Source organism: Mirounga angustirostris, unplaced genomic scaffold (assembly GCF_029215605.1).
Source record: "Mirounga angustirostris isolate CCGP_5_RB_7025 unplaced genomic scaffold, mMirAng1.0.hap1 SCAF_6, whole genome shotgun sequence".
NCBI lineage: Eukaryota > Metazoa > Chordata > Mammalia > Carnivora > Phocidae > Mirounga > Mirounga angustirostris.
The window spans coordinates 68,843,583-68,869,973 of NW_026991714.1; the positions used below are offsets into that span (position 1 = coordinate 68,843,583).

Here is a 26,391-nt window from a genome sequence, read left to right on the forward strand (position 1 = left end):
TTTTGTGTGGTTTTATGAATTTCACTTTAAAATACATATACAATTTAGGGGCGCCTGGGTGGCTCAGTCGTTAAGCGTCTGCCTTCGGCTCAGGTCATGATCCCAGGGTCCTGGGATCCAGCCCCGCATCGGGCTCCCGGCTCGGCGGGGAGCCTGCTTCTCCCTCTCCCACTCCCCCTGCTTGTGTTCCCTCTCTCGCTGTGTCTCTCTCTGTCAAATAAATAAATAAAATCTTTAAAAAAAAATAAAATAAAATAAAATACATATACAATTTAAATAATGTAGCTTAGGAGTAGGTCTATAGGTCATCCACACCTTCCTCTGAATTGACATAATCAAATAATTATGGATTAGCTATCAGTTATGAGGGAAGTGGGAGATTTCACTAGGTGGAGAGGTTAAGGCACAAAAGAGAGAGAAATGGGTGATGTTAGCACCATTACCTAATGGAGGACACCGCAGGGCAGGGGAAGGGAGAGACTGCAGGAGAGGGTGCAGGGGCAGCCAGAGAACAAACGCTAATAGTCAACAGACCCCCCTTCCTCTGGCTTTTTAGGGGCAATAATGCCCAGCCTATTTCCCTCAAAATCAAAGGCTACTGCAGATTACCAATATTTATCAACTCTAGGACTATGAAACAGGATACCACGTAATGTGAAACGCTAGGGTCTGCAAATACAAACCTGTTCTCCCTTATGATCAAACTACAGAGAAATCATTCAAAGATTAATATTCATTTAATTGCATCTTTTTTTTTTAAGCAGTCAGAGGTCACTCAAAAGAAACATTCACATTTACTTCTTTGCCCTGAAGGCTTCTTTCAAGCTTTTCTGAACTCCTTTTGCTTGGAAATGTAGAAATGCACAAATTTCTCAATTTAAATTTAAACCCAGCATACAGACCTGTGCAGAGACACTCTCGTCCAGCCCTAAGGGTTCCAGAGAGAACCCTACTCAACAGATGTTCGAGTACCAGCAAGGCTCCTTAGAATGACACTAAACACTCCAGGTTACTCTGTTCTGAACATCAGGGAAACGGCTCCGAGCCTGGTTCAGAAATAATCACACTATCAAGCTGGAGCAGATGCTCTATGCCTCACATCTAGTCATCTCAAATTTAATCCCATACACTGAAAAAATCTGTTATTTGACTACTGCGGAGTCTACACCCATAAGTGCTTTTATATCTTAAGACGCAATTATCAGAAAAAATGTCTTTTTAAGTCAGTTCTCTTTCGAGCTGGCATCCACTGAAATACTCCATTTTGTTTTTTACTCAAAACCTGAAGGAAATAACCCTTTGAAGAGGAAAGGGAGAAGTAGCTTCAAAATCCTGCACCTTCACTCCCCTTTCCAACTGTATCTTCCTAGTTAATAGTCCAAAGTGCAAAAAAGGTAATAGAATCAATTGGAAGTAATGCCATAGTTAAGTACATCGTTTCAATCTGAGATGAAATCTGCAATTGAAATACAACCCCCCCAAAAAAGAGCACAGCTTATTCAGAAAGACCAGCCCTGTTGACCACAGAGCTGAAGAAGTACTGTCTATGCCTGGAAATACTAAACCTGAAGTAAGAAACCATGGTGAACAGCTGTAGGTTGGCCTAAAATAGCTAGAGTGAGTAAGTGTAAGAGAAGGGGAGAAAGAAAAAGGATCTCACTCTAGTGACAGCTTCTGGTAAGACCCTCAGCCAGCTGCCAGGATACAGTATATAAATACTATCATTTTTGGGGCACCTGGGTGGCTCAGTCGGTTAAGCGACTGCCTTTGGCTCAGGTCATGATCCCAGGGTCCTGGGATCGAGTCCCGCATCAGGCTCCCTGCTCCGCGGGAAGCCTGCTTCTCCCTCTCCCACTCCCCCTGCTTGTGTTCCCTCTCTCGCTGTGTCTCTCTCTGTCAAATAAATAAAATCTTTAAATAAATAAATAAATAAATGCTATCATTTTTGAGTACTACGAGCCAGGCATTATGCTAATGAGCACATTGCACACATCATCTCCTTTACTCCCTCTAACTACGCCGAGCAGTGGATATTAATACACTTATTTTGCAGGTAAGGAACTAAACTCGATGATGCCTGAAGCCCTGAAACCTTCTAAAGGACCCATTTACATCCCAGGATGTTTTCTCTGTGCCCCAGGGAATCCTTACAATTCCCTCTTGGGGGATTTCCAAACTCCAGCCCTGTGCTGCTCAGAGAGCACTTGGGTTCCAACAGCTCCTTGTTTCTCTACTAACCTCCTCATGAAAGAAAGCTCTCTCGGCCACTTCTTCCAAACCACACATTCTCCCAACTTGAGGTCCTCTGGACTATCCCCTGGGAATCACCCGATGGCTAGCCTGTACTTACTTGTGAAATCTCTCCAGGCCCCAGGGGTATCCCACGTCGCTGTGGCCCCAAGTGGGTATGCTTGTCCACCTGAACACACCACGGGACACACCCACTTCACTCTGCCCACCCTCTCCCCAGTGGCACCGAGTGGACTGAATATCACCTCCATTCTCTCAACTACCAATCATACTCAATCCCTTAAGTAAGGACTCAAAATCACCCTCTCTTCAGAAAATCCCTTTACTAGCTTTACTTCCCTGTAATCACTCTCATAGCAGAACGGTACTGGATTGGAAATCAGATCCAGCTTCTAATAATGGTTCTTTTATTTACTGCATTACCTGGACGAATCACTCCACCTTCCTGGGACTGGTTTCTCAACCACAAATGAAGAGAATTTGACTAAATAAGTGCAAAATTAATTCCCACCTCTAAGAATTTTTTATGCAAAAAGGCTAGCAACAGCATTAACTTATAAAAAACAAAAAGTTATCAAATTTTTAAATTATTCAAGGCACTCTAGGGCGCCTGGGTGGCTCAGTTGGTTAAGCAACTGCCTTCGGCTCAGGTCATGATCCTGGAGTCCCTGGATCGAGTCCCGCATCAGGCTCCCTGCTCGGCAGGGAGTCTGCTTCTCCCTCTCCCACTCCCCGTTTGTGTTCCCTCTCTCACTGTGTCGTTCTCTGTCAAATAAATAAAATCTTTAAATAAATAAATAAATAAGTAAATAATTCAAGGCACTCTAAATTTTAAAAATTAATACCCAATATATAAAAACCACAAAAAAGAGAACTTCTACATTTCAAAGGGTGACAGGTTGATTTAATTGTTCATTTTCTATTCTGTATTTGACACATGAGTGAAGACCCAGGTAATCCCTTACAGACTACTGGTCTTCAAATATAGACATTATCCTAATCAGTACTCACTATGCCATATTTTAATATACCAAACATGTTTTAAATACTGTGATAGTTGGTCTTATGGGTTAACCTGGTTGGGTTACAAGACCCAGTTAATTCATCAAACATTAACCTAGGTGTTGCAGGGAAGGTATTTTGTAGATGTGGTTAATATCTACAAGAAGCTGACTTTAAATAAAGGAGATTACCCTTGATTGTGTGGGTGCGACTCATCTAATTAGTTGTCGCTTAAGAACAAAAACTGAGGTTTCCCAGAGAAGGAGCTCTCCTTCAGCCTGGCGGCAGCAATGCCTCCCTCACATTCCAGCCTGTCAGCCTGCTCTGCGAATTCTGACCTGCTAATCCCCACAGCTTCATGAGCCAATTCCTTAAATCTCTTTTGACACACACACACACACACACACACACACACACACACACAGGCTCTGTCTCTTGGGGAGCCCAAGACCCCAACATACTGAAAGACAAACTGCTATTTTTTTTTCTTTTCTGAGTAAGGGTTAACAGATGTCTGTTTCTTGTAACCTTTTTAAAATATTATTTTTTAAATGTTAAAGTATTTTTTTAAATTAGTACTTCCTGCACAAAACCAACAAACTAGCAGTACTGCTATCTCACTGTGCTTTTCTTTACTAAAATACATAGGAGGGAAAAGAACAACAGTGATATTCCCTACCTGGAATTTTTAAGCTCCAAAACTGATTTCAGAAGATTGTAAGATTCCATTTTTTTCTCTGTCATGGCTTTGAAAGTATTTCCTCACTACCAGTTAGTATAACATCACTGTGGGGAAAGTCAACCATCAGCCCAATCTCAAAAACTGAGGAAGCATACAAAATAGATGTAGACCTTGCCCTACTTGGTGACATTTGCAAAATCAAGCTGAGAATTCTCCAGCTCTAATTTTTATTGTTGATCCATCAATTGGTGAATCTTCAGTGCTACAGTGACAGAGAAAAAGATTTCCGAATCACTACACACACACAAAACTACTAAGGATGTAAGAATCACACACTTAGTGACATCAGTTCACACACTGGTGCCATTCAAAAAACATTATGATACATGATAACTAGAAACTTGTTCTGTAAAGAGGCCAGTAGTGTTTAGGCCATGGAGGCCATCAAGTCTCTATGGCCACTACTCATACCTCTGCTGCTGTCGCCCCAAAGCAGTCAATGACAATCCATAAATGGATGAGCGTCGCTGTATTCCAACACAACTTTATTTACTAACACAGGCCATAGTTAGCGTGGGGGGTGTAGTTTGCTGACCCCAATAACATCCCTAACAAATAGATACCTGGTCTCTGTTTAAGTCCCAGTGACCGTCCTGCTCAGAAGAGTTCCCATAATTAGACTCTTCTCTGAGCTAGACAGAGTTTCCCCATGAGGGACATCAAGATTTGGGGATGGGATATTTTCCTATTGTGTAGGACTGTCCAAAGCACTGTGGGTCATTTCGCATCCCTGGTTCCCAAACACTAAATGCTAACTACACACACATACACCCATCACTGTGACAAACAAAAACTTTCCCACAGATTTCCAAATCCCCTGGGGGACTTGTTGGCACCCAGTGGATCAAGATGCATTGAACTGTATCAGCAATGGGAGTAAATGGCAGGTGTCCCACGCAGCCATTCCCCCTTCTGCCTATGGCAGATATAACTAATAAATCACAATATTCTTTAATACCAAGGTTTTTAACACAATGGTCAAGACAACCATCACTAATGAATCAGAATTGTGATGTTAGCACATACTTGTTATCCCTAATCTAAAAAGAGTTCTACATACACACTCTGAAAAGAAACTGGCTTCCTCTGAGGTTATAAGGCTGAAACATAATACAGTTTAATTTTAAAACCTAAGAGGCATTGTTAAAGTTTGGTTTCGAGAATGGCTGAGGGGCACTGAAGGCACCTAGGTCCACTGCAGGTGGACCGAGGCCAGGAGTGCAAGGCACACAGCAGCCCTGGGCACAGCTCACTTCTGCGCCACCAGATCATCCTGCGTTCTGCCTGAGTGTTGAATATCCCACCAGAAACACATGGACAGAAAACTGTTTAAATTATCTGAGCCATTTAACATAAAAACACAAATTATCTTATTCACACTTTTAATAATCATTAAATTTTCCCAAAATGCAACTGCTTTTTGAAAGCCAAGTCAAGGCCATACCTAACTGTTGTGTGAATTTGACCAAGTTGCTCACCATTTTGGACAATGACCTCAATGATAGCACCAGCATTCAGGGTACATAAGTACAGCTGAGCTGCCCAGGCCTGCATGTGTGACTGTCTCATTCACAGTCATTCTAGACACAGCGGCAAAACACTGACCATTTGGAACATGTACAGAACATACATATTAAAAATATATTTTTTGGGACGCCTGGGTGGCTCATTCGGTTAAGCGGCTGCCTTCGGCCCAGGTCATGATCCCAGGGTCCTGGGATCGAGTCCCACATCGGGCTCCTTGCTCAGCAGGGAACCTGCTTCTCCCTCTCTCTCCCTCTGCTTGTGCTCTGTCAAATAAATAAAATCTTTAAAAATAAATAAATAAAATAGTTTGGTTTTTTTTTAAAGATTTTATTTATTTGAGAGAGAGAGAATGAGAGAGAGCAAGCACATGAGCGGGGGGAGGGTCAGAGGGAGAAGCAGACTCCCCACGGAGCAGAGAGCCCGATGTGGGACTCGATCCAGGGACTCCAGGATCATGACCTGAGCCGAAGGCAGTCGCTTAACCAACTGAGCCACCCAAGCGCCCTAAATAAAATAGTTTAAAAAATATATATATATATATTTTTTAAGTGATTTCATTTTTGTTCCTCCTTTATATCACAGTAAAATTATGTTCATTTCTTTGCCATTAGGTTTGTGTATCTATGAATTCATTTCAGGATCCTAAAGGAGGAATTATAAAATACTTATTATAAAAACAGAGTGTTGGATCTGACAGGTTAAGAACCACTGGTCTAAAGATACCTTTTTGGCCAAATTTCCCTAACACAGATGCCAATCTTGCCCACACCCTGGAAACAAAGGTAATGCATTTCAAGAGTTCAAAAGCAACTTTAACTGGCTCTTTTACAGATAAACACTAGTTCTCACAATATAGGTGTGGTTTCCGTATGTCCTGTTCTCTGTTGGATAGAGTATACGAGAAAGGGCCGTGAAAACCTAGTGCTGAGGACCTCTCAGTCCCCCAGCTCACCGTCTGTGTCTCAGCAATGACTTCTATCCAATGTTGAAGGGAACTGGCGGGGATTAACTGTCCGTGAAATAGCCCAGCCATCCCTGAGGCAGCTGCCCTTGCCCACCAGACACAAAGATTCTATCCTCAGTGAGTCCACTTTCCACATTGTTACTTTCCTGAGATCTGTCCCTACTTCACACAGAGCAGGTTCTAGAACAGCATCGACAGAACAGTGTGCAACCACACACCGAGCAGGCAGAAATATCGCCATCCACACTGGCTGACATGGTGACCCCGTGTGGCACGCAAGCCTTGGCCGGGAGGTTTAGTGTGACTGAAGAAAGGCGTTTTTCAAGTTGCCGCATGTGACCGCTGACTCCGGTACTGGACAGCACAGCCCTGGAATACCAGAGCTGAAAAGGGGCCTGCAGGCCATGTAATCCAGCCACTCTTACCGTAGGAAACAGACTCCCCACAATAGGAATTAGGAAGCAGTAGCTGAGGCTTACCCGTAACACTGGGGAAAACAAGAACACTGATGGGATCAACCCCTTAACTTTTCACAGGACGGTTACGAGGCCAAGCACCCCACCAGTCACAGCCCATTAGCGGCACAGCTACTTCTGGCACCCAGATATCCTGAACTCAGGTTAGGGCTCCAACTACTCCTCTCCCCTTTTGTACCTAACTCAATGAAAACTCAATTGTTTCATGTCTAACTCCCCTAGTAAATACAGAATTAATCTCGCCAACTGATCGACGTTCCTCAAGTCTAGACTTAGCTATAAACCATTTTAATGTTAAAAATATGGAGATAAAAAAAAATTAAGATTTGAACTAAAGCTTAAAAAATGTGTCTATATAAGAGATTACTAGTTTGGGATTGAAAGGTTTGACATTGACTGAAAATGAAAATAAGCTCTACAATCTATGTCGATCTACATATAATTCATATGCATAATTATATATCTCCGTTACAATAATGGACTGAGGCCACTGGCAAAGCTTAGTTTCCAAGAACATTAATTATCATTTCCCTCTGTAAGTTTTTAAGTCTTTAGAGTATGGATAAAGAGTTCATATATAGTCAAAAGGCTAACTCCAAGCAAAATCTTAAACATAAGAAATGGCAGGTCCCAGATACTTTCTTTAAACCAGGGTTTCAACTACTCGAGGTTTAAGTGGTAGCCTTCTGTCTGGAGGGCTGGGAGAAAGCCAGCCTCTCTCCCAGTGGAAGCACAATTCCAATGATTTGTTTTCTCCATTCTTCAGAGACACACGTGTAAAAGTGAGTGGTAGGGAGCTGAACACCCAACACAAATTCTGGGATGGCCTCTAAGTAATTCTTGGTTCTCCCAGGGCATAAGGGCACCTGATCCAGAGAACCACCACTTGTCACACCTCTCTGCAGAAAACCTGGCATAAAATTACACACAGACAATCTGCCTGTAAGCCCTACGAGGAGCATGAGCTATGTAGCTATCATCAATCCAAAGCCAGCCCTGGCTCCACGCAAGCTTGAAGAGGTAGGTATTATAAATGTAAAAGACAAAGCTGAAAAGGATAAGCGAGTAAGAAAACTGGGACCAAAATAGATCACTACAGGCTGAAATGCTGGACCTCTGAGACCCAGGCAGGATCAAATTTAACAGGAATAAATGTAAAGTCCTGTAGTTCAGTTCAAAAACCAGTTGCACAGGTGCAAGGACCAGACTAACAGATTTCCCATGAAAATTTTGGGCTTTGACTTACCAAATGCTTAATATAAGAGCAAGATGTGTCTTCTTAAATGTTAATGTAATTTTGGACTTCAGTAATATTGAACGTGCAGTAATAGAACTTTACAGGAAGTAATGATCCCCCCATTTGCTGCCTTGATCAGATGTCTAAAGTAGCATGGACAATTATGGAAGCCATATTTTCAAGATACTGCCAACCTACTGCAGCCAGAATAGTATGATCAGGATGGTGAGAGATCTAGGTAGTGGCATTATTTAACCTGAGAAGAGACACTTAACCTTAAATATATGACAAAATTTTACATTGCAAAGAGAAAATAGATCTTCTATGTTGTTCTGGATGATATAACTAAAACGAATCGATAAAAACCACAATAGGTAATTTGGATCTGTTATAAGTAAAAAAAATACTCTTATACCTGGAGCCTCCCAACAATGAAGCAAGGCCGATTAGAAAGAGGTGAACACCTTGTTACTCTAAGTTTTCCTGCAAGGGCCATAAATAAATCCCTTCCCATAAACTTTGAGAAGGGAAGGGTCATGAGAGTATCCAAATTAGGTAGAAGACTGGATTAAATGACTTTACTACCGGTCCACTCTAACCCTGCAGTGATACTATGTTAAGTGCAGAAGAAAAGACTGAGTCAGCACTTTCTTCCCCTAACACCAAGTTCAGTTGGTGAAAAGAGAGAAGAAACAAGAAAACCAAAAGGATTCTTTTTATTTTTTAAGATTTTATTTATTTATTTGACAGAGAGAGACACAGCGAGAGAGGGAACACAAGCAGGGGGAGTGGGAGAGGGAGAAGCAGGCTTCCCGCTGAGCAGGGAGCCCAATGCAGGGCTCGATCCCAGGACCCTGGGATCACGACCTGAGCCAAAGGCAGACGCTTAACAACTGAGCCACCCAGGCGCCCTGCCAAAAGGATTTTAAAATACATTCAAAAATATGTGATATAGGATCTGAAAGTGAGATGCAGTAGAACAGGTGAATCGGGATCAAGGGTATATGGATTTAGGGTTAGAAGACCGGGGGGGCTGCATCCCAGAACCAACACAGCCTCGTTCCAGAGGACATCCGGTAAGTCACTGAACCATTCTATATAGCTCATGGTTTCCGTCTCTGACATGGGATACTACCTGTCCTGCCCTAAGGACCAAATGACTAGATAAGAGAAGCACTCTGTAAATAATTTACACATAAATGGTCATTATTCTATGTTAGTCAGACTCTTCTAAGCTCTGCACTTTAAAAAGGGTATGAAAGGGGGACCTGGGTGGCTCAGTTGTTAAGCGTCTGCCTTCTGCTCAGGTCATGATCCCAGGGTCCTGGGATCGAGCCCCGCATCAGGCTCCCTGCTCAGCGGGAGGCCTACTTCTCCCTCTCCCACTCCCCCTGCTTGTGTTCCCTCTCTCACTGTGTCTCTCTCTGTCAAATAAATAAAATCTTTTAAAAATAAATAAATAAAATAAAAAAATAAAAAGGGTATGAAAAACCTAGGATCTTGAAAGATCAACCAACATAAGGCCCTGTGAATGGACTAAAGACATAGAATATTTTTAGGTAGAAATCCTAAAGGATAAAAATACTCTTACCTGAGGTGTTAACAAGGTATTTTTTACAAAATACGTTAAATGTCCTTAAAAAGGGTGCTGTTTAGCTGTTTTCAATAACCAAGGACTAGAGATTAAGAGGAGGCGCCTAGGTGGCTCAGTTGGTTGAGCATCTTGGTTTGATTGAGCCAAAATCCTCTTGGTTTTGCCTCAAGTCATAATCTCAGGTCCTGAGATCAAGTGGGCAGCAGCTCCTTGCTCAGCAGGGAAGTCTGCTTGGAGATTCTCTCCCTCTGCTCCTTCCCCCATGCATGCTCTCTCTCTCTCAATTAAATAAATAAATCCTAAAAAAAAAAAAAAAAAAAAAAAGGCAGACTTGAATGACTGTAAGCAAGATCAGGTAGGTCTAAGGAAGAACATTTACATGGTTGTTTTGAAATCAAATGAAAAGGTATAAGCCACAAAGCAACAGACAGACATAAGAATTATAACCCCAGTCAGGATGATAAGACCTTGCAAGAGGCTACAGAGGTCTAGAATCAAAGCACACTGGTCGTGAACTGGTCAACATTCACCACCCTTCAGTGAGTCACGTCAGATTCTCTACCAATGTACTTTCTAGCACTAGCACTGAGTGAGTTAGAGCCAATCAATTAACTGTTAGGAAAGAAAAAGAAAGTTAGCAGTTCCATTCAGAAGTATATTTTACATGAGCATTCTACTTGGGGCACCTGGTTGGCTCGGTCAGAAAACCATGTGACTCCTGATCTCAGGGTCATGAGTTCGAGCTCCACATTGGGTGTAGAGATTACTTCAAAAAAAAAAAAAAAGTGTTCTTGTTCTTAAGTGATAAAGCAAATGGGGTAAAATGTTAATAGGTGAATCCAAATAAAAGGTATACAGGTGGTTCCTTGTACTATTTTTATTTTTGCAACGCTATTCAATCATTGTGAAAGAGTCACCACTTAGGTTTAAAATATTAGGTGTTGACTCTGATAGTCCTTATCTGCATAGTCTTAGCTCTTGTGGTAAAGTGTAGAACTTGATAATGCATCACTTCCTAGGGTCTGCCCTACCTCCTCTGCCACTTTAATTAAGACATGTTCGCTCATATATACTGCCCGGTCTTCTCATTAATCTCCACATTTTCTTCTAGATATTGAAAATAAAACCCAAAGCTAAAATAAACCTCAATATTTATTTTTTTATTCACATTTCAACCCTTCCCTCAAGACTTTCCATGATACCTAATTACCACATAAACTTTTGACTTCAAGAGCCTCTGCCAGGTCATTCTCATGGAGGTGGGAGAAGTAGGAGGGATTTCTTTCTGCTCCCTGCAGGTAATAAAGCAGTGCATTGTCTGTACGGTACTTTAAAACAATAATAAAGCCAACTAAGTCTTTCTGCTGATTTTATTATCACCAAGCACTGGCAATTCTAAACAATGTCAGGGCTAAGATACTCCCAACCACCAGAGACAGCTCCCATCACCACCTCTTAACAGGTCAACAGTAATGGTTGCCTCCCCCACATCTTTTATTTGACAGTTTTTCTTTTCATTAGGATCTCGAATTAAAGCAAACCAACCAAGAAAAGTAGTAAAAGAGCAATGACTAATGGCAATCAGCGTATTTTCTATAATATCTCCAACTGTATCACTTTAATAGGAAAGTTTGTGTATAATTTAATGTGATGCCTCACTCTAGGCAAAACTAAGTAGAGTGCATTTATACAATCCAACCAATTATGATTTAGTATTAAAACTACTTTTTAAACAATAATAATGTAAACAAATGGTTCACAGCCATAACTGAGTGTCTGGAGGGTGGAAAATTTGCCAAGATTTATGGGATCAGACTCGGTAGAATGAACAAGGTTAGACCAACAGGACTGCAGCCCTTTTGGCTGCTCTGATCCCCCGAGTCACACCGAGGCCAGGTCACCTTAGTCACTGAGAGAAAAGGTCTAACTCAGCAGAAGAAAAAGGACAGAAGTCCTACTAAAAGAAGGGGTTGACTATGCCTCACCCAACCTTACATTACAGACAAGGCAGCTGGGTAGTAAGTCAGCAGAAAACCAACACTCTCCTTGGAATCTCCTTGCCCAGAAGCAGTATTCCTCAGCAGTAACAAATTCTCCTGATTCCATCAAATGGCAGGGAATGGCTTTCTAACTGGGGGGTACAGATAACTGAGACTGGACTATGTAATTATAAAATTGACAATCAGAAAGCACAGAACCAAAAAACTCATATAGCAAACTACTTCATATATTACAAACAGGTGATGATGGAAAAGAGACTGTGTACATAGGTGTATACAAAAACAGAGTTTGGGCTTATCACTGTTTTAGTAGTTCTCCCAAAGCACAGATACATAGTTTGCCATAGCAGAAACAAAAAGAAATAATAAATCCATAAGAATAACTAGTAATTTGCTGCACCCTCATAAAAAATTTCCACTATTGGTTAAACTGTAAAATGTATCTAAATCCTACAGAATAACACATAGGATTTATCTATAAAAGCTTAAAAATGTACTCAATTAGGACAAAGAACAAAAATTTCAAAGATTATCCAGAACACAGAGCAATCAAATTTCAAATATATCATTCAGACATATAACTAGAAACTTGCCACAGAAGGCGAGCTCTTGTGTTTCAAAAACAAGCACTTCCTCTACCCAAACTAAAGGCTAAAGACCTGCATACTTTCTCAAGTGCTTTATCTCCCAAAAGCCAAGGGAAAAGGGAAAGAATACATTTTTTAAACCAAGATTTTATGGAAAATTCAGGACAAGCCTTAGCAGAAAAAAAAATTGTCTAATTTAAGGAAATGAGATTAAATTAAGAGATACATACACAGAAATGTACACAGCAGTTAATCTTTTCATTTTCTAATTTGAGAAATTATTGAATATGCTCAATTACATGTTAAAGCATTGTTTATTCCTCAGCACTGCTTTCCAACTGTGTCCCTAAATATAAGGAAATCATAACTATGTAACTCAAGCACAGACTTTCAAGTCCATCAAGAGTTTATACATGTTACTAATACTGGAATTTGAAATCTGGAAGAGAGTAGATCCTAACTGTTCTCACCACACACACACACACACACACACACACACAGATGGTTAAATATGTGTGGTGATGATCTGCCATCAGCTTGACTGTGGCAATCATTTCACAATATGTATATATATCTATCTCACTGTACATCTTAAATAGATACAACTTTTTTTTTTTTAGATTTTATTTATTTATTTGAGAGAGACAATGAGATAGAGAGCATGAGAGGGGGGAGGGTCAGAGGGAGAAGCCGACTCCCTGCTAAGCAGGGAGCCCGATGCAGGACTCGATCCTGGGACTCCAGGATCATGACCTGAGCCGAAGGCAGTCGCTTAACCAACTGAGCCACCCAGGAGCCCAATAGATACAACTTTTATTTGTCAATTATACCTCCATAAAACTGGGGTTGTGGGAGGAATTTATAAGCTAGCAAGACACTAAGGCAGCAATAAATATAAAACATTCTAGTTTATTTAATTAGTGCAAGTCAGACCACCAAATCAGATCCAAAAACTACCTGTACCAATACAGTAATTTGAAAAATAAAAACGTTTAACACCTGAAATAGCAAACACCTGCAACAAGCAAGCGCTCATCAGATATCACCCTCCACCAACCACAACGTGATGGCTGTCCCTAGCTACCTTGCCCAGTTTGTGCACCCGCTGCTCACAGCCCGGAGTCTCTGTAATTACACTTACGGGAAACACCACACGATGTAGATTGGGAAGCACATATTAATTGCAGCCAATAAAACTTACAACGCAGACAAAAACTGAAATTAATAATGATCACCTCCGGTAATGTTATAACAAGCCCACACACTTCACTGGACACTAAAGAAAACTGAACGTGTTTAATGTGTATATAACAACAGATCTTGGGTCATTAATATTTCTTAACACGCTGTCAATGGCAACGTAGCAGAAATAAAGCCTAAGTAAATTTTTAGGAATTGGTCGAAACTGTCTGCAGGCTTCTGTACAGTTGCGCTTTTCCGGTTCAGCCGAGAACTGAAGCAATAGTAGAAACGCTGTCTGTTAAGCAGAACCCTGCTAAGTCCCACTGCAGCTGTGAAGGCATTCAGGAGCTCAGTGCACGACGGAGGCGGAAAGACAACCCGGACTGCTACCCGCTCGGGGAAGAGCACCGAGCACGACCGCGGGTCTCGGGGGCGCCTGCACGGCGCAGTCGGGGGGTGGGGGTCCCAGCCCCACCGCGGGGGCAGGCGACTACAAATCATACATGACCTGACGGGTCTGACAAAGAGAGCGGCACGAGTGGCACGGGCAGGGGAGAGTCCACGCTTCCCCGGGAATGCGAGCTCTCCTCCGGAGACCCGCACGGGGTGAGCACACACACGCCCCGAGGAGCCAGCACCACCTGGCGGGGGGGTCCCACGAGCTCGGCGTCCAGCAGCGGGCGGCCGGCCACCTTCCCGACCCGCTGCGCCCGCACCCTTCTCGCCCGCGACCCCCAGACGACGGCTGACCCTCCCCGCCAGCCCCCTGGGCCGCCCCGCGGCCCGCCTCGTCCAGGCCCCTGCCCTCTGGGACGCATCCCCTGCCCGGGGACGCCCGCGCCCCCCGCCCCGGCTTCCCCCCTCACGGCTGCCCTCGGGGCTACCCGCGCCCACCGCCCCCGACCGTGCTCGCCTCCCTCAAGCCCGGCGTCCCTGCTCGCCCTCCGCCCGCGCGGGGTGCCCGCCCGCCGCGTCCCTACCCTGTCTCCCCGTCCCGCGGCGCCGAGACGCGTCCACTGAGGAGACGGGCGCGTCCAATGAGGAGACGGCCGCCCGGGACCCGCCGGCCCCGATGCGGACCCGGAGCCGGCTTCCGCCTCGCGCCGGAAGGCGTCCGCGAGCGGGACCGGAAGTCCCGCCCCAGCCTGCGGGGTGGGTGCGGGGAGCCGCCGGGGGCCTTCCGCGGCCTCCTCTCCCCGGGTGCTGCCCGCTCTGGCGGCAGCCGGCTCAGCCGGCGGGCGCTGCGGGCGGAACGGAGCACCTGAGGCTGGCGGGAGGTCACACACACGTCCGCGGGCTGGGCACAGCGCTGGCCGTGAACGCGCGCGGGGCGGTGCTGCGGGGGGGGGGGGGCGCGGCGCTGCGGGGGGGGCGCGGCGCTGCGGGGGGGGGGCGCGGCGCTGCGGGGGGGGGCGCGGCGTCGGGGGCGGGGGCTGACGGGCGCCGGCGACGGCTGCGAGCTGAAGGCGGGACGAGGCAAGAGTGCATGCCGGGGAGACTGGCGCCAGACCCAGACCGGCCGCGTGGGGGAGTCGGGGGTGCTACACCGGGGAGCTGGGGGCTCACTGGGAGCCGGGGGCCGGGGGGCTGCCTCGGGGGCCCAGGGTGGGGGGGCGCGCATCGGGAGCTGGGGCGCAGCCACCGCAGCAAGGTCGAAGATGACGGAGCCAGGAGGAAGTACCGGGGCCCGCCGGACCCCAAGACTGCTGGACCTTGTACTAAGGAGCTTGGACTTTGGACACCTTACAGCAGGGAGGGCGGTTTCTCTAGGGCAGTAGAGAAAGTCGGGAGTTGTGGGGTTGACTAGTGTCATGGACCTGGTCATCAAAGAAAAATACAAAGACTGTGGACAGAACATTTCACCCTCGAGGGAGCGTTTCCAAAACTGCGGTACCCAGATGCAAAAACGGCGGTGGAGGACTAAGTCCTGTAAGGCAGGACCACAGGGTTCTCACCCCTCAGGTCACCCCATTGGGCAAGTCACCCCCACCGAGCGAGATGCCAGCTGAAGCCACAGGGAATCACAGAATGGGCTGAGGAGGAGAAAACTTTACCCGCTACAGTAATGAGGATTGTTGGCTCTACTGAGTTATTTTCTTGCTTGCTACTAGTGTTTAATAAGTACCTTCTCGCACACCAAGCCCCCCTTTTCCTTTTTAGAAAAAGCGTGACAATTTTTCTTTTCCTTTCGCCAGTAGCAGGGTTATGTTGTGATATACACAGATAGGATTGTTACGGAAGAACGGGAAGAATGGAGGTCATGTAGAAAGTCTGTACCCTGAGGCCACAACATCCCCTCTGGATGAAGTAGTGGGGCACACCTTGGGGAGGCGAGCAGTCCATTTGTGGTGGTGTATGAAATAATCCAATCACGCGGTAGAGAGGTGTAACTTTGAAGGAATGAAAAGATTGTGTTTGTGCGCGCGCGTTAGCACGCATGCATGTGCACACTGGGGCTGGGCCACCAAGAAGTAGAATGTAAGAGGCACTCCATGAAATGTTTTGCTATCGATCATCACAGTTCTTTGTCGTTTTGTTGTATGAATGGCCCTAACACACAGGGCAATCCATTAAAGAGCCATATATGCATACACAGGTGACCGTGTTCTAGGGTGACCAAATGTCCTGGTTTGCCCAGGATTGCGGGGGATCCCAGGACCCTGGAATTTTGGTGCTTAAACTGGGATAGTGCTGGGAAAAGTGGGACAAGTTGTTCCTACTATCATCCCCTGTAAATGAGATTAATCCAGAGATGGACACATCCTAAACTGGGCCATTTAGACTCTTCCCCCACCCCCATGAATTTAAAATATGGCATAGGAAAACAAGAAAGCCCTTAGAGCAGACCCATAAAGGGCAGTGCCCTAAAGGAAAGATCTGTTAACACCCTTTGCCGAGGACCCAGGACCTGCTGTGTCTCCTTTGATTGCAGGAGATACCCTGTGTACTTGGAACATTTTGTTGCCTGACTTGCCAGAGAAGGTTTCTTTTTTTTTTTTTTTTTTTTTTAAGATTTTATTTATTTGACAGAGAGAGACACAGCGAGAGAGGGAACACAAGCAAGGGGAGTGGGAGAGGGAGAAGCAGGCTTCCCGCTGACCAGGGAGCCTGACGCGGGGCTCGATCCCAGGACTCTGGGATCATGACCCGAGCCAAAGGCAGACGTTTAACGACTGAGCCACCCAGGTGCCCCCAGAGAAGGTTTCTGCTGCTTGCAACCACCCACAGCACACCCTTGTTTAAGACCATCTGCTCTCAGAGCCCCTGCTGAATGGGCACTGAGACAAATGGTCCAGACTGATCACCACAGCAAACTGCAGTAGATCCATTACAAACCCAAACAGCTTGAGAGTCTTATGCACAGGTTTTGGTCATAATTGGAGCTACAATTGGTCTCTCCTGTTGAGATAGAAATGTCACGTGAATCTAGAATTGGGTTAGGCATGAGCAAGATGTCGGAGGCACGGAGAGCGAAAGGTGGGGAAACTGGAGGGAAGAGAGAAGACAGGATTATCTGAGAGGTGTTCATCTTAGTCCCCACCTGCCAGGTTTTGTTTTCCAGTCCCTTGTGAGGTCCAGCTACACTTCCTGTCCTCAAATTGTATTAAAATTCTATGTCCTGGGGCGCCTGGGGGGCTCAGTCTGTTAAGTGTCCGACTCTTGATTTCGGCTCAGGTCATGATCTCAGGGTCCTCAGATGGAGCCCCATGTCAGGCTCTGTGCTTAGTGGGGAGGCTGCTGGAGAGTCTCCCTTTGCCCCTCCCCGCCTCAAAATTTAAAAAATCTTTTAAAAAATAAATAAAATTCTGTGTCCTTCCAATAGTCCCCATTTTCCTTGAGTTAGTTTTAGTAGGTTTCTATTCCCAGCAATGGAACAACAAGACAGCAATTCACAAGACATAGGTTGCCTGCTCACCCTACAGTATCCATCCCTTCTCAGCAGAGCTCCTGAGCCAGCTTGTCCTCCCAGGCCAATGGCAGGAGGAAGATTTGCACACCTCCACTGCTGCCTGGTCCCTTCAGGAAAACTGCCTCAGTGTGCATGGGAGGGAGACAGGGAAACCATGTATTCCAAAGTCCTTGTTATGCAGAGGGGAGAACGGAAGTCCACTTGGACATAGTGGTTTTCCCAAGGTCAAACAGTTTCAACCATCCCAGAGACAGGATTAGTGCAAAATCTTCTCCCTCCCAGTCCGTGGCCTGATTTTCTGGTGTGGAGGGAGTGTAATACCCCCCGGACGCCAATGTGAGGTCCCCAGGTGGGCTGCTGAGCTTCTTGCCATCCACCTCCTGGCCTCTAGCATCAGCTGGACTGCAAAATCGTGACCCTGTTTCATTGTCAGTGAGGGTGGAAAACAGACATCTCGCTTGGAATCAGGAGAGAACGTTTTAAGGAAACATTTTCTCAGTACTCACCACTGGCTCAGACAAATAAATGAGTTAACTAACGGAGCTAATAAGGTTAAAGAGTGTATTTACACTTTCTATATATATTCTCTCTCGTTCATACATGGGTGTTTTTCTTATCTGTATTTGTTCATAAAGATCAACCAGCATCACCATCCTCAGCAGCAGTTAGGTCCACAGCTGTGCCTCGATCCCTTTGCACACAGTCACTAGTAATTTGTTGCAAAATAAACTCGTCTGTAGTCGGGGGCAATCAGAACAGCATGTCCCTTGGAATACTAACCACTTAGTGTAAAATCATATTAATTAAAGATTATGTATTGAACAATAAGTTCAGCCAATGCTCTCCAATTAATAATTCCCAACTGGGCTGCAGAGTCCTAAAGGCAAGGTATTTTTTATGAGGATCCCAATCTTCTGTGATTCAATAATACCACTTAAAGTGAAAATTGACTCATGACATTTAAGGTGGTGTTTTCTTCCCAAAAGGGTAGCCTGGGGAATTGCCCCAGAAATGTTTCCATTTGATTGGAATATTTAAAAACATAACCTTTGATATTTTGGTCTTTTTTTTTTATTGTGGTCAAATATATAAAACATAAAATTTACTATTTCGGCCATATTCAAATGTACAATGTTGTGTGGTCGCCAACCCCGTCCATCTCTAGAACTTTCTCATCTTCCCAAACTGAAACTTCAGACCCAGGAAACAGTAACTCTCCATTCCCCAGCTCCCCTAAATCTAATTTTGGTCTAGGTTTATAGGTTTCATATCCCATAAAAATATGTTCAACACAGATTCATATCTTCTGCAAGTAAACATTTATAAATAGAAATAAAATAGGGCCTTATTCACCTCTTGTCTCCTATGGAATTCAAATGAAACCTGTGATTTCCACAGGGACACTTTGTATAATAATCAGATATTTCTACTTCAGACCTCTTTAAGACCTACACCTGGTAATCCCACCTGTAAAACACAACAGAGAAACTTGGCACGATACTCATTAACTGGAAAATTTGGGTGGGTATGTTCTGAAGGACTTTTATACAAGCTGATAACTGTAAATGCCAATCCTTGCTTGCCTTTTTGCAAAAGCGACGAGCATTCCACATATCTGACTGGAGCACAAGCCTCGCTGTGTTTTTCTCCCAATGGCTTCATAGCTAAGCAGAAACGCTCCTGCCAGAGAAAGCTTCACCTGCTTCATCCCAGCAGGGCTGGTAAAGCAAGCCTTTCCTGGTGAATAAAGGGTTCACTCCACAGTTTGGTAACAGAAGTAGACACGCAGCTCAAAATCTCACCACTAGGTAAATAATAAAATGACTTTTCAGCTCTGAGTCTCAATGATACAAACTTATTTCCTAAGAAGAAATTAGCTACAGGCTGGGAAGTTCAAGGCAAAACTCTCCCTGCAAAAACAATGGATGTGTGCCTTAAAGAGGAGCATGGCAGGGTGCCTGGCTAGCTCAATGGGTGGGACACGCAACTCCTCACCTGGGGGGCGTGAGTTCAAGCCCCATGGTGGGCATAGATCTTACATTAAAAAGACAAAAAAAAAAAAAAAAAGAGAGAGAGAGGAATATGCCTTCTGTGCAAGAATCTCCTGATTAGTTAGTAAGAAATCACTTCCTTCGGCACTCTCTTAACTTTTAAAATCAAGTGATACCTACAGGTTGGTTATATCTGCCTTGAGTAGACATGGCAGAATCATAGAGAGTTAGCTCTGTTCCTCTGTATTTTTGTCCTGAGACAGACCTCCACATTACAGATACTCACTGCCCAGAAAAATACCCTGCACGTAGAGTTGCCAGATAAAATGCAGGATGTCCAGTTACATTTGAATTTTGTGTTATTTTTAGTATAAGTGAGGTAGGGGAGCTGAAGGGACTTCATCTTAGAAAGGCTCCATCTCTGCTGTTTCTCAGCTAGGCCCCATCTATTTGTGTTCTATATGTCCTTGCATCTGAGCGACCCAAAAAGCTGTTCCCACTCCAGGAGGGAAGCAAGAAAGTTCATCGTCCCTTGAGTTCCGTCCTCTGCCCCCAAACACCTGATAACATCTCAGAACTGGATCCCAAGCATGTTCCAGAACAATAGAGTCAAACCTCGGTGGACACTGGCATCAATACCCCTGACCTTCGCTGATTCAAGGAATAACATCTGTTCACCTGTCACTCACCTTCGATTGGACCCCATTCTGGATTCCTGAAGGAGCATGGACTCTGGACCTCTAACCCCAAGCGATGGGGAGACTCCTCCTTTCTGAGTCTCGCAGTCGTCTGCCTGCTCTACTGTATCATTGACATTATTTCATAGACTCTGTTCTCACTTCCTCCTGGCTTGCATTTGATTTCTAGGTTGTGTGAAGCCAAGGACCCTCCTGGCTGGTTCTGCGGGGCTCCCTCCGGGTCCTTGGACCTGGCCTGCCTGCGTCATAAGTATGTCCCAAAGATTGCATGGGACAAACTTATCATAAGAGAGTATTTCTTTATTGTTTATGTAAATTTTGAATGTAACTGAGCATCCTCATTATTTGTGAAATCTGGCAACCCTACTGCACATAAGCAAGATTCCTTAAATATAGCAATGCATTTTTTTTTCTCTACCAAAGTATGCATAGAGCATTAGACTGTATCACAACGATCCACCCTTGCACACTTTCCTTAACATTTCATAATAAAAAACAGAAGCAAGACCACAGATCTGGGAAGGGGATTGTTAAGAACTCAACGGGAAGTGTGGAAGCCTGAATCCCAGAGACAGAACTGATTTCCACGTGGTTGTAAAGCAGTAACTTATGGTGGAGGTTGAGTTCTGGAGTCTAGGATTTTACCTGAGAACTCGCTGGGCAAGTGCTTTTGAGCGAGACTGGTTGCTTCATGGTACTTTCGAAGTACTTTTCTGTAGTGTTTTTTCTTTTTTTCTCAAATCATGTTCTGTATCTTGTATTCTTTTTTTTTCCTCATGGCAGTCAAATAGAATTTTCATATTAGAGGAGTACAGCCCAAAAAATGTTGGAGGAATTTCTGGAAAGGGGAACACTGAGACATTTACAGTGCCGACCTCTCTCTCTGCACCCTCTTTACTGTTCACTCTAACAAAGACTAACCACGTGCTGTCTGTGAGACCGTGCGCCTTCCCCTGGCCGGGGATCTGTGTGCTTCAGGCCCGTCTCCCCGACAAGGGAACTGCATGCGCCTTCCCCTGGCCAGGGACCTGCGGGGGTCGCCCAAGCCCCCAGCCCTGGGGCCTCCATGTGGAGGCCCCTGCAGGTGTCCTCTCCCCGGCTCTTGTGTCGTTTTGTCACTTGAGACATCTTGCAAGCGCTGTAAGCGGCTCCTCTGCATGGAGGTGTGACCAATAATATCTACACAGACACAGGGCTTTCCTGTCCGTCCTTTTTTATTAGTCTTATTAGCCTTTTGCTAACCTTCTTATCAACTAAGCATAGGCTCAGTCGTCTGTTCATTCAACAAGTATCCAGACAGCATCAAGCCCACTAGGCCCATCAGTAAACAAGAAAACAATTCCTACCCTGAGCAGCTTGCATTCTAAGGGGGGGTGGGGGGAGACAAAAATAAACAATACAGCAATAAATAAATATGTTAAATATGTTACAATTTTACATATTTATTTAGTCACATGATGATAAATGTTCATTTATTATAACTTAATATGTTTATCTTACCATGATAAATATTTTAGGAAAAATAGGGCATGATGAAAGACAAAGGCAGTGAGGGGGGGGGCGGGTCAATTACAATCATCAGGAAGTGACACTGGAGCAGAGGGCATGTCTGAGGAAAAGTGTTCCAAGACAGAACAGCCCGGGGAAAGGCCCCAAGGCAGGAGTATGACAATGGAATTCTGGATGTCCAGCTCTGAAGCCTGCAGTGTGCTCACATGTGTCTCAGTTCTGGCTCAGGTTCAGACTGGACTCCCTTCCAGAATGACTAATTTGCTTGCATTTCTGTCTCTGCCCGCGCCCTCCCCCCCCAGCCCTGTGGACTCTTTCCCTTTGCCCACTGTCCCTGTGAGGTTGCCCATGTGGTCAGTGGGACATTGCTTCTTGTTTTCTGTCGGCATCACCTGGGATGACCCTTTGCCTTGGGAATGGCTGTGGGGACCAGCCCCCAGCCTCATCAGGTCCCTGGAGGGCAGGAAACTACAGTGTTCCTTGGTTTCCCAGCCCCGTGGATAGGGTGCTCCCTGCCTCCCTCACCTCTCCCGATGTCCATCACTCGGATAACCAATTCCCTTCTCAGATTCTCTTCTTTAGGGTGACTGGTGTCACAGACTATGTTTTCTTCGGCTCCGATTCCAAGCACCCGGCACAGAATCCAGCCAGTGACAGCACTCCGTCAAGGTTTGCTCAATGAATAAGGCACAAATATTCCTCTCTACTCAGCAGCTAAGTAAATTGAGACCAGTGACTGGAGGCGTGACATCCAGCCCCACCTTTGTCATTAAGGATTGAGAAAGCTACCTTGGTTTGCTTTGTCAGAGTAGGCAACCCTTGCCCAAGCCCTCACTCGCCTCACGGAGGGAGTTTGTGCAGAATGGGGAGGGCGTGGAGGCGCGCGTGGAGAACACAGTCGGGAACAATCAGTCCTCATGTGCACAGTTGTTAGTCTATGGAGGTTCTGAAACAAGGAGAGAGTGTTTAGGCTAAAATTATTTACTAAAATCATTAGCGTTTGGCCCACTGCCCACCAAAAGTCTGCCAAAACATGGGCCACTTACTGACAGGGAGCCCTAGCCAGATGCCGAGCAGCTTAGTTCATTTGCTCAGAAAATATAAAAGAACATCTCTCTGGGAATACTCGTGTACTAGGGAAACACCACCCCCATTTTAAATGCTCGACTGTATTCCTGAAAGGAAATTGGGTTGTAATAGAAACAAAGCAAATGTTACCCTGAACATGGAGCAGGGCTGCCCGGGGCCCCGCACGCACTGAGCATGGAACAGTCGTGACGCTCTCCCATCCACATTCTTTATTAGAGTTCCAATCTATGACGAAATCATCCTGCAGAACTCAAACCACTTTGGATCCTGTAACAGCAGACGAGAGACAGGTTGACTTTGATGCACTTTTCCATCCCAGCCACTGCCTCCATATAAACTCCCTCTTTTGGAATGCTGTCATGGCTTCCAGCCTGGACTTCTGGCCACTCGCTCAGGCCATACTACATGTTGCTTTCAGGTGTTTTTCCAAATCTCCCTTACTTAGTTCAAATACCAGCTTTGTCACTTACTAGCTGCGTGACCTCAGGTAACTTGGTCAACCTCTCTGTGCGTTGGCTTCATCATCTTAAAATGGGGATGATAACAGTACCTACCTGATAAAATTGGTGCCCCAGATCAAAGTAAGTTAAAGCGGGTGAAGTACTCAGGACTATGCCTGCACATTGATACCGAGATGTAAGTGGTGGTCATTCCTGTTACACTTGCAAACACTAGCTGGCTTCACGCTGCTTTTGGGATAAAATGCAATCCTTTAGCAGATACAGGTTTTCCTACTCAGAATCTCCAACTGTCTTTCCAGACTCATCCTTCACCTTTTCCCTTTCTACTTCTCCCCATGATTACGTGTCTCTTCACCGCTCCGACAAAACCTACGTTCTTGCGAGAAGGTTCTGTGAGCTGGACCTCGAACACCACTGCCTTCCCTGTCTTTTCTTATCGAGTGTTTTGCATGTGCTTTCCTCTATATGCGGAATGTTCTGCCTCTTCCTCCATGACACACGCCATCCACCTTCCGGGCGCTCCCGGCTGGGACTCTGTCTGTGCAGCCACCCAGCACCCTCCAAACAGAGGAAACAGCTCTGGTTCCCCAGGCCAACGGAAGCCTTCACGTCTCTGAAGGGCCAATAACCACAGTGTACCACCTCACGTGGTTGTTATTTGTCTCTCCTCATAGGAATTCATGCTCCCTGGAAGGCAGGAAATGTACCAAAACCGATGACTTCGGTGCTTGGCATGTGTTCAAGAAATGCACAAGTAATTGAACTGATCACATAAAAGCAACTCGGAACGGGCAGAGGAACTGGCCTGTCACTCAGGGACTCCCGTACCACCGCTGCTGGGTGAGAGGAGCTGAGACTTTGGGCTGGGTGACTTCTGACTCAACGACTCCAAGAGAAGCTAGAGGGGCACCTGGGTGGCTCAGATGGTTGAGCGTCTGCCTTCGGCTCAGGTCATGATCCCGGGGTCCTGGGATCGAGTCCCACATCGGGCTCCTGACTCGGCAGGAGTCTGCTTCTTCCTCTCCCTCTGTCTCTCCCACTGCTCATGCTCTCTCTCTCTCTCTGTATCTCTGTGTCTCAAATGAATAAATAAAATCTTTAAAAAAAAAAAAAGAGAAGCTAGAAAAGTTCGTGCTGTGTATTAATATAGTTGACTGGATGCAAATAATAAATCGGACTCCAATATTGTCATTTCATTGTACTACTTTTTAAAATTTTTATACTAAAAAGATGTGTAAACACATGTGACAGACCAAAAGTTGGTTCTCAAGGTAATGAGTGTTGTGAGAGTTCACAGAACTCAACTGCACCAATGTTTCATACAAGGGGTCGTTCTTCCAACTGGAAGATCTGAAAAATGCAAATTTAATCTATTCCTCTTGCTAAAAAAAGTCAAATACAGAGGAAGAATGATGAAGCGGTGGGTGAAGAAGGTGGGAGCCACAGGGACAGAGCGAAGGAGCTGCCAGCCAAGCCAGAAGATGGGACGGTCAACAGTGAGGTGAGCAGTGAGCTTGCTGTCCAAGTGCCTCCAAATCTGCAATCAGTGTGCTTATGTCAGTAATACGCAAAATGAAAAGGTCAAGCAGTGAAAACACTAGCAGCTTTTCCTCGACAGTCACACAGCAGACGTAGCCTGGACCATACCTCTTGTCATCCAAGAAGTTTCTCCATTTCAGCCTTGAGTATGTCACATGCAAGTCTGACATGGATCATTTGGGAAAGCAGAGGTGAAAGAATGTGCCTGCAAGGAAAATCATTCCTACTTATTTTTTTTAAAGACTTTATTTATTAATTTGACACAGACAGAGAGAGAGAGAGCACGAGCAGGGGGAGCAGCAGAGGGGTAGGGAGAAGCAGGCTCCCTGCTCAGCAGGGATCCCAATGCGGGGCTCGATCCCAAGACCCTGAGATCATGACCCGAGCAAGGCAGACGCTTAACCAACTGAGCCACCCAGATGCCCCCCTTCCTACTTATTTTTAAAAAACAAGTGTATATTTAAAATATGGGGCACCTGGGTGGCTCAGTTGGTTAAGCGGCTGCCTTCGGCTCGGGTCATGATCCTGGAGTCACGGGGTCCAGTCCCGCATCGGGCTCCCTGCTCAGCAGGGAGTCTGCTTCTCCCTCTGACCCTCCCTCCTCTCGTGCTCTATCTCATTCTCTCCTCAAATAAATAAATAAAATCTTTAAAAAAATAAAAAATTAAAAACAGGTGTATGTTTAAAATATTAAAATCGTTCAGGCTTAAGAAATACCCAGTGTTGGCAAGGCTGTGGAGGGACAGGAACCTTCATGCTCAGCTGGGAATGTGATCAGTACAGCACTGCAGGAAATAATATGGAGGGTCCTCAAAAAGGTAAGAATAGAAATACCATATAATCCAGTAATTCTACTACTGGGTATTTACCCAAAGAAAACAAAAACATCAATTCAGAAAGCTATGTGCACCCCTTTGTTTATTGCAGCATTATTTACAGTAGTTATGGTATTGAAGCAATGTAAATATCTATCGATAGAGGAATGGATAGAGATGTGGTATAGATTGATAATGGAATATTACTCAGCCATCAAATTAGCAATGAAATCTTGCCACTTGCAACGACGTGGATGGAGCTAGAGGGTATTATATTAAGTGACATAACTCAATCAGAGAAGGACAAATACACGATTTCATTCATATGTGGAATCTAAAGCACAAAACAAGAGCAGAAACAGAGCCCTGAATACAGAGAACAGACTGGTGGTTGCAGAGGGAGGGGAGGGACAGGTGAAGGGCAGAGGGAGGTCCAGCTTCCAGGAATGGGATGGATAAGTCCCGGGAGGAGCAGCACGGCACGGGGAACACAGTCAGTGGTGTTGCCCCAGGGAAGTGTGGTGACGGACGGCAGCCACACTCGTGAGACCGCAGTGTAACACACTCTTGCCGTGTCACCGTGCTGTGCGCCGGACACGAATGTCGCAGCCTGTGTCGGCTACAGTTCAATAAAAAAATTTTTTAAAGAAAAGAACAAAAAGGACTGAGATACTGAGATGAGCTACAGGAGAGCCAAGCTCAGAGCAGCACGCCAAAGGCCAAGTGACAGAAATCCGATTTTCCCGCAAGGTCCAGAGCAGGCAAGTTGATGCAGAGACCGCGCTCTAGAGCCGGTCAGCGTCTGGGGCTAGGGAGGT

At 45.3% G+C, this 26,391-nt stretch overlaps 1 protein-coding gene across 7 annotated transcripts in view; it reads right to left on the reverse strand.

Annotated features, from left to right (window-relative positions):
- DISP1 (dispatched RND transporter family member 1) overlaps nt 1-14,697 on the reverse strand; it is a 176,368-nt gene extending 161,671 nt beyond the window's left edge. For 2 of the 7 annotated variants that reach the window (XM_045877678.3, XM_045877679.3), the window contains exon 1: nt 14,542-14,653. The gene's annotated coding sequence lies outside the window, so the exon portion shown is untranslated. Of the gene's footprint in view, nt 1-14,541 lie in introns of all 7 variants that reach the window. The other 5 variants (XM_045877685.3, XM_054508140.2, XM_064594520.1 and 2 more) reach the window with 4 other exon arrangements.
- Nucleotides 14,698-26,391: the final 11,694 nt, after the last annotated feature.